The sequence below is a fragment of the Triticum dicoccoides genome, chromosome 4A (assembly GCF_002162155.2).
Source record: "Triticum dicoccoides isolate Atlit2015 ecotype Zavitan chromosome 4A, WEW_v2.0, whole genome shotgun sequence".
Lineage (NCBI taxonomy): Eukaryota > Viridiplantae > Streptophyta > Magnoliopsida > Poales > Poaceae > Triticum > Triticum dicoccoides.
Window position 1 is genome coordinate 716,855,789 of NC_041386.1, and position 8,952 is coordinate 716,864,740.

At 46.1% G+C, this 8,952-nt stretch overlaps 1 pseudogene; it reads right to left on the minus strand.

Annotated features, from left to right (window-relative positions):
- Nucleotides 1–1,135: 1,135 nt before the first annotated feature.
- LOC119284217 overlaps nucleotides 1,136–8,952 on the minus strand; it is a 10,459-nt pseudogene continuing 2,642 nt past the window's right edge.

An 8,952-nucleotide genomic window follows, 5' to 3' on the forward strand; every position in this document is an offset into this window, starting at 1 on the left:
GTTGCATCGAAGGAGAACGGCCGCAGCAGCAGTTTCAGTTTTGGCCACGAGATGCGGCACACCTCTGCGGCGACTCCGACCCTTCCCCAAGCACTATCGCCGGAGATGGTGCGGTGCCGCTGACAATCAGCTCCCCTACCACCGCTCTCCTCCTCCCCTTGTTATGATCGAAATCGAAAAGGCAAGGCGCTTTCAACGAAACCCGAGCGAACCAAGGGCTATTCTGCGAAAACACCACGTAACCACCTGCTTAATGCCACCTAGGCGTCTCGGAATGGTCAACACGTGGTGAAACCGAGCGGCGACGGATGGCTTACGCGGAACAGTGACCGTACAAACACGTCCTGTCGTATTTGGTGATCGAATTGGCCGTATTCCTAAGTACAGTAACCAAAGCAAGCTTTCTTCAGAAGTTAAGTGACTGCCATGCATTTTACTCGGAGTTGGAACAAATCTCAACTGCGTGCTCCCCTGAAAGCGTCCTCGGGTGATGGAGTAGACGGCGTCTCTGTAAAAAAAAGAGAACGGGAAAGAGAAAGAAGGAGCTACGTTGCAGTACTACGGTCCCTTCGGTCTCCACAACCGGAGAGATTTTGAAGCCTGCAAATGGCAACTTTCCTGGTGCTGGTCGGGGTGCTCGGGATGCTTGATGGGGCCGGGCGGCGTCCGAGGGGAGCGGCCAGCGGTGCAGGTGAGCCAGGGTCGCCCGACGGGGCCGGGGCCAGGGTGCAGTTTGGTTGTAATTACTTTGCTCAATAGGTGTACTTGCTGAAAACGAAACATTTTATTTTGAGGGGCTGGCTAGAATCGTGAGCTTACGACCATTCTAGATTGCACTTTGATTCTCTGTTGATTCTAGGCGATTCTTAGGGCAGAGATGAGTTTTTTTTATGATTTTGATTTCAATGTTTTAAATAGCGGGCTATGGCATATAGCGGCAACCCTTAAAAACAGTTATTGCTGGGCTATAGCGGTAAATTATACATGAAATCATTTAGCGGCAACATGTTCAAACAACTATAGTGGGGCTATAGCCGGCTATTTGAAACTATGCTAGACCGTGATACTTCATAATCAAGAGTCAAGACTGTGATCAACCATATTAACCATATTGCTTAGTGCAACGGAGCAAACATATTGGATAATCTATTGTACCTTAATATGATAAACTAGCAAAGCAACGCCTTCAGAGCACCAATCTTAAATTGGATAATCAATATGCTGCTGATACATGCGCCAGTTGCACAGAAATATGCACTCTTAACCGGCGGCGGTGCCAATGCGGCCGAGGCGGATGGCGTTGACGTAGTCGCGTGGGCTGTGTGACGCAACGCCGGGGACGAGCATGCCGATGGCGCCGCGGTAGAGCAGGGACACGGCGCCCTCATGGTACTCACCCCCGGCCTTGACCCATAGGAACATGGCTTTCAGCAGGTCGCCCAGCGCGTTGCGATACATGGATGGCGCGTGCCGCACCGTGGCTGAATCCTGCCACCGGAGGCGCGTCGAACGGCACCCGCGGCACGACGTCGTACCTGTACACCACGCGCCAGTAGGACGCCGCCACCTTGGCTTGGAAGAAGTCGACGAACGCCTCGTCCCCGACGCGCGGCTGCCCGTAGGTGTGCACGGCCCTGAGCCTGCCGAGGATGTCCCCCTCCCCGTGCAGCGCCAGCACGGCCGGGAAGAGGACGGCGAGCGCGCCCCCGAGGCTGTGGCCCGTGACGACGACGCGGGCCCTCGGGTGCTCCGCAAGCAGCTCGCGAAGCACCCTTCGGAGCTCGTAGTAGGCGACGACCTTCCCCGCGGGGACGACGGCAGGGGCGTCCCTGGGGAAGGCGCGCGCGGCGTCCACGCCGTCCTCCTCCTGGAGACCGAGCGCCTTGAGGAAGCCAGCGTGGACGTGGCCCATGCCGCCTAGGCGCAACCACGACAGATTCACGTCCGTCGACCAGTCCTGCGTGCTGAACACCTGCGTGCCACGGAAAGACACCATGACCATGCCCGCGTCCTTGCCGCGGTCGGTCATCACGAACGCCTGGGTCGCGCTCACCTCCAGGAACTCTGCATGGGTTTACACTTATTTATTGTTCCATTATATAGTTGATTATATATACTTATAGAACGTTGATCGATCCAACTGGTTTATAGTATGCTCCCTCCATTTCTAAATATAAGCCATTTTAAAGATTTCAGTATAAACTACATACGAAGCAAAATGAGTGAATCTACAATCTAAAATGCTTTGCATGTAGCTAAAAGGTCTATACATCCATGTTTGAATCTCTAAAAGGTCTTATATTTAGAAACGGATGGAGTATATGTTATATAGCTAGTGCCATGAATGATCTATGTTCATGCATGTACGATCTCTTCTTGCTTGCTTCTGGCTTACTGTTCCAGCAGCTGTAGTACCCCACGAAATTGAACTGCAAATTAGTGAATACATAGCTTAATATGAAGTTACAAGGATGATAGAAAAAGATTGTCGTCCAAGATAGCTAGGTGCATACCCCCCACACGTTGGCGACCACGTTCTCGATGTATGCGGCGTTCTCATAGGCGATCTTGGCCGCCATGACGGTGAGCTCAAAGGTGGCCCCCTGAGTGCACTCCCTGTTCTTAGCCCACAGTTGCCGCAACTCGCTGGCCGCCTCCTGGGGGCTCGGCTTCAGCTCGGTTCTACCGTCGACCAGCGCCATGACCGTTCGGAAGTTGGGTGCGTCCCGATCCAGCGGAATCACAAGATTACCTGCATTGCATTAGGCCTCCTTTGCTTTAAGGAATTTTATAGAGGATTCAAAGGGATAAGAATTTTGTATGGGATTCAAAAGGATAAGAATTATGTAGGAGCAAATTGAGAGTAGCTCAGATGGTTAGGTTTCTTGTGCTGGAACAGTCCATCAGTGTTCAAATCTTAGGCTTGGCTCTGGTGCACGAATTGTCTCTTCAGCGGTGGTCGTTTAGTGGGAATATACGTTCCCGTCAACCATACGAGGCGCCTGTGATGACTTCGTTGATTAATTTTGAAGAAGCTCGCAGTGTAGGGTGTGGGCGTTCGTTCACATGTGTGCCCATATGTGAGCATATTTCATTGTACTGTGTTAAAATGATTAATTTTGTAGGAATAATTTCTTTGGAGTCCTCTGGTTTATAGGGATGAATTCTTATTTAATTTCTACATTTATTATAGGACCCAATCCTTCATATTTTAAAGAAAAAAAATATTAGCTTAGACTCAATGAAATTATTTTCTATCATATGCATCAAATGACATATATTTCCCTGTAAGAGTACATATTTCTCACTTTCTATAATTTTCCTATTTCTACAAAATTTATATCATATGAATCAAAGGAGGCCTTAATATATACGTATATATTGCGCCAAAAACATCAGTGAGAGTATGTGCAATATTCAGGAATCGATCGCTTGCACCTCATTTTCAGTGGTCTTTTTTCCGATGCCTTGCATGCATACTCCGCCGTTTTTTTCCTTGGGGAAATTCAGATGCATACAAATTAGCTTCTCTTGCTATTGTATGCTTGGGTCCCAGGAGAGCTCACTTTATTTCATTTTGTTCTTTTGGAATGAGATGCGATGTGATGCGGCGTCCCTATCGAGTTTTGTCCTTTAAAATTTATGTGGGGAGAACTGAGAGAGTGTCAATTTAGTAGTACTGTAGCAAAGGACAGCGTGAGGTGAATTTTCTATCATCGTGGACGTTTGTGTCTGGTCCAAGTCAGTGCCACAAATGAGTACCGGACACGTATATTGTCACCTACTAATCATTTTTTTTGCGAAAAGGATTGTTACCTACTAATTGAACTCATGTCCTGTCACAATGAACCTCACCCATGTCAATTGCAATCAGTTGTGTCTGTGTTGTCCATCTCAGGACCGAGAGTATCAGGGATGTTTGGTTGCAAGGGACTAAACTTTTTTTAGTCCCAGAGACTAAAGAAAAAAGACCCTCCAGTAGAGTCTTTTTCTAGTCCCTATAAAAAAAGTCTCTTCTGTTTGGTTACATAGGGACTAAAAGGGACTTTTCTAGCTTTCAAAAAAAAGGGACTTTTCTAGTCTAGTTCCTGTAACCAAACAGGGCCTCATACCAAATTACTTTCTCCAATCAGGTTTATTTTCTTCTCGTATTTTCCTCGAGTTTTAACCATAGATTTAACTAGAAAACATAAGTTGAGTGATATTAAAAATATATTATTATATTTGTATTCAAAACAGGATTATAATGGTACTAGTTTTGTGGTATATAACTCATAATATTTTTTTAACTAAATTTGAAGTCGAAATTTGACCCAATATGCAAAGACGACTAAGGGCATCTCCAGCCGTTCGGCCCCCCAGGGCGCCTAAATAGAGCGGCTTGGGGGCGTGCCGGCGCTAGTTCGGCCCCTGGGGGCGACCTAGCTCCCAGTCACGCCCCCACGCGCCGGCCCCAGGATGCGGGAAATTCAAACTTGGTCGTTCCCGCTCTCAAAAGACGCCGCAAATCCGGCGATCGGACGTAGTTTGGCGTTACAGGAGCCGGTTCCTCCTCCTCCTCCTCCTCCTCGTCCTCCTCCTCCTCGGGTTCCTGCGCGTCGTCACCGTAGACGTAGCCGAGCTCGGCCTCCATGTCGCCACTGAGGTCCACTACATCGTCCTGGGTGGCGAACCTGGGAGACTCGGCGGCCGCGGCCGATCCTGCCGCGATGATGTCGTCCATGTCGGCTCCCGTGTCGTCGGCGTCGCCGAGGTGCGAGAAGGGTAGCGGTCCGCGGTAGAGATGGGGCGTCAGTGTGGACGCGTAGGAGGCGGGCGGCGAGTAGTTGTATGGAGGGTACTGCACGCCGACGAAGGCGGGCGAGGGCGTGCGCGTAGCGGGGTGACCATGAGGGAAGGTCACGTTTGGGTTGAACCCGCCGTGCGCATCGCCGTCGGCGTAGCCGGGCGACGATGAACCCCATGGAGATCCGGCGCCTTGCTGTCCCCAGGGCGCATACTGGGCGTGGCTGACGACGGGTGGATTCATCCCCGCCTAGTTGACCGATGAGGAAGACGCCGCCGCGCGCGCCGCGTTGTCGCGGGCCTTCTTGGCTATGGCCCTGTTCCGCCTGTCGGCGGTGACCGCTTCGCGCCGCTGAACTTCCACCCTCCACTCGGCGTTCGACAGGACCGGCGGCTTCGATGGCGGCGCCCTCGGCTTCCTCTGCTTCGGTTGGACCACGGCGCCAGTCGCGGTTGCCGCCACGCGCGGCATGTCGTACTTCTTCGGCGGCATGGTGTGCTTCTTCGCGGCGAGCGAAGGGGGTTTGGCGGGAGAAAGGGATAGAATGGCGGGAGGAAGGCGAGCGAGCGGGAGAGATGCGAGGGAAAAGCATCAAGAAACGGCGGGAAAAGACCCTCGGGCCGCTTCCAGGGCGGGCCCAGACGCCTTTTTCGCTTGCGCCGGCTCCCCAAGCGCCCCCCAGGGCGCCGGGTTCGGCCTGGATCCGCCGGCACCAGTTTTGGCCCGAGCCGGCGAAAAACGGGCTTCTGGGGGCGCGACTGGGGCTTTTATTTGGAGCCGGCGCAGCAAAATCGCCTGGGGAGGGCCTGTTGGGGGCACGGCTGGAGATGCCCTAATAAACCCAGAGGGAGGTTGAGCCCTACGCGCTTCGATCTGCTGGTCATCATCGCGTGGTGCCTAACCAGACTGGGATTTGTTTTGTAGTCTAACTGAGGGAGTACTAGACAAAACTAACATTTTGAAAAGAAATTAAGAGGGTGAGTCAAAGGAAGCCTTGTATTTTGTTTTACCAACGTAATGGTAATCAAAGTAATTATGCTAGCATGTGTACACACACACACACAAAGATTTGATATGGACAGCGGCTTGTATATATGATAATAAACAACTACACCTAATTAGTGTAAGAACCCTAGAAAACACAAAAGATTCCCATAATAAAAACTTATTAGGTAGAAAATACACCCATGGATATAGGCTATGTGTGTGTTGCATTGTGTGATGCAAAAACATGTGCTTTGCCAGGACACATATTGTCAGCTGCTAATTTAACACATGGCCTGTCACAATGAACCTAGCCCGTCTTGATAACAATCACACGTGTCTTTGGTGTCTGTGTCAGGATTGAGAGTCTCATACGAAATTACTTCCTTCATCTAGGTTTATTTCCTCCTCGTATTGTTTCCTCATATTTTGACCATAGATTTAACTAGCAAAACATAAATTGTATGTCACAAAAATTATATTATTAGATTTGTATTCGAAAGAGGTTTAAATGGTACTAGTTTTGTGGTGCATAACACATGTTTTTGTAATTAAATCTGAAGTCAAAATTTGACCCAAAATGCGAAGACGGAAAATAAAACCGGACGGAGATTAAGCCCCAAACGCATTGATCTGCCACTCATCAGCATGTGGCGCCTAGGGATATCTTTGTAGTCTAACTGAGAAAGTATTAGAAAAAACAAGCATTTTCAAGAGAAATTAAGAGGGTGTACCAAAGGAAAGCCTCGTGTTTTTATTTTAAAAATGTAATGGTAGTCAAAGTTATTATAATAATATGTCTACATGCACATCAGGATTTGATATGGATAATGACGTGTATATATTAATAATTACACCAAATTAGTGTAAGAACCCTAAAAACCACAGAAGACATCCATAAGGAAAACATGCCAGGGAGAAAATACACACAAGAATATAGGTTATGAGTGTGTTGCATTGTGTGATGAAAAACATGTGCTTTGCCCGGACACGTCATGTCACCTAGTAAATGGGCCTGTAGCCGAGTGGTTGCAATGACCTTAGTAGCACCCCATATCCTGGGTTCGACCCTCAGTGGGAGCGGATTTAAATAGGCTTGGGCAAAAATTTCTGGATTAAAAGGACTGTGGGGCTGTTGCTCTACAGCAAATAGTAAAAAAAAATCGTCATGTCACCTACTAATTGAGCTCGTGTCCTATCACAATGAGCCTGGCCCATGTTGATAGCAACCAGTCATGTCTGTCTTGTGGGTATCAACACTCGAGAGTCTCATACTGAACTATTTCCCCCCATCTTGGTTTATCTCCTCCTCGTATTTTGTCTCAAATTTTGACTACAGATTTAGCAAAACATAAGTTGTATGTCACATAAATTATATTATTAGATTTGTATTCAAAAGGGGTTTTTAATGGTACTACTTTTGTGGTATATAACTTATATTTTCTAGTTAAATCTAAATTCAAAATTTGACCCCAAATGCAGAGCCGACAAATAAACCCGAACGGAGGATGAACACTAAAAGCATTGATCTGCCAGTGATCAACACTTGGGGCCTAGGGATTTTTTTGTAGTGTAACTGAGGAAGTATTAGACAAAACTAACATTTTCAAGAGAAATTAAGAGGGTGCACCGAAGGAAGCCTCATATTTTACTTACAAATCTAATGGTTGTCAAATTTATTATGATAGCATGTCTACACATACATCAGGATTTGATGTAGACAACAAGTTTTATATATGAACAATTACACCAAATTAGTGTAAGAACCATAAAAACACAAAAGATACCCATAAAGAAAACTTATCAAGGACAAAATACACACAAGAATATAGGTTATGAGTATGTTGCATTGTGTGATGAAAAACATGTATTTTGCTCGCATACGTGATCACCTACTAGTTGAACTCATGTCGTGTAAGAATGAACCTATCCCATGTTGATAGCAACCGGTCATGTTTGTGTTGTGCGTATCAACACTTGAGAGTTCCATACGAAATTATTTCCTCCATCTAGGTTTATTTCCTCCTCGTATATTGTCTCAAGTTTTGGCAGTAGATTTAAGTAGCAAAACATAAGTTGTATGTCTTATTATATTTGTATTCGAAAGAGAATTTTAGTGGTACTAGTGTTGTGGCATCTCATTTATATTTTTTAATTAAATCTGCATTCAACATTTGACCCAAAATGTGGAGACGGCAAACAAACCCGAATGAAGGTTGACTCCTAAATGCATCGATCTGCCAGTCATCAGCATGTGGCGCCTAGAGATTTCTTTGTAGTTTAAGAAAGGAAGTATTAGACAAAACTAGCATTTTCAAGAGAAATTAAGAGGGTGAACCGAACGAAGCATCATATTTTATTTTACCAATGTTGTGGTTGAAAGTTATTATAATAACATATCTACTCACACATTAGGATTTGATATGGTCAGCGACTTGTATATATGAACAATTGCATGAAATTAGACAATTGGTGTAAGAAACCTAAAAATACAAAATTTACCCATAAAGAAAACTTGTCAGGGATAAAAACACACATGAATATAAGTTGTGAGTGTGTTGCATTGTGTGATGCAAAAACTTGAGTTTTGCCCGGACACGTATTGTTCACGTACCAATTGAACTCATGTCCTATCACAATGAAACTACATCGTGTTGATAGCAAACTATTGTCTTTGTGTTGTACTCCCTCCGTCCCTAAATAAGTGACTCAACTTTGTACTAATTTTAGTACAAAGTTGAGTCACTTATTTTGGGAGTCTTATATGAAATTACTTCCGCCGTCCAGGTTTAATTCCTACTCATGTTTTGTCTCAGATTTTGACCACAGATTTATGATTAGATTTGTATTCAAAAGGGGTTTTTAATGGTACTAGTTTCTTGGTATATAACTTATAGTTTTTGAACTAAATGTAAAGTCATAATTTGACCCCAAATGCGAAGACGACAAATAACACGGACGAATTTGGAGCCCTACATGCATTGATCTGCCAGTCAGCAACATGTCACCCAACGATTGCTTCATATTCAAACTGAGGCATTAGTAGACAACCCTAGCTTTTTAAGAGAGATTAAGAGGGTGTACCCCAAGAAAGCCTCATATTTTATTTTACCAATGTATTGGTAGTCAAACTTACTATGGTAGCATGTCTACATGCACATAAGGATTTTATATGGACATTG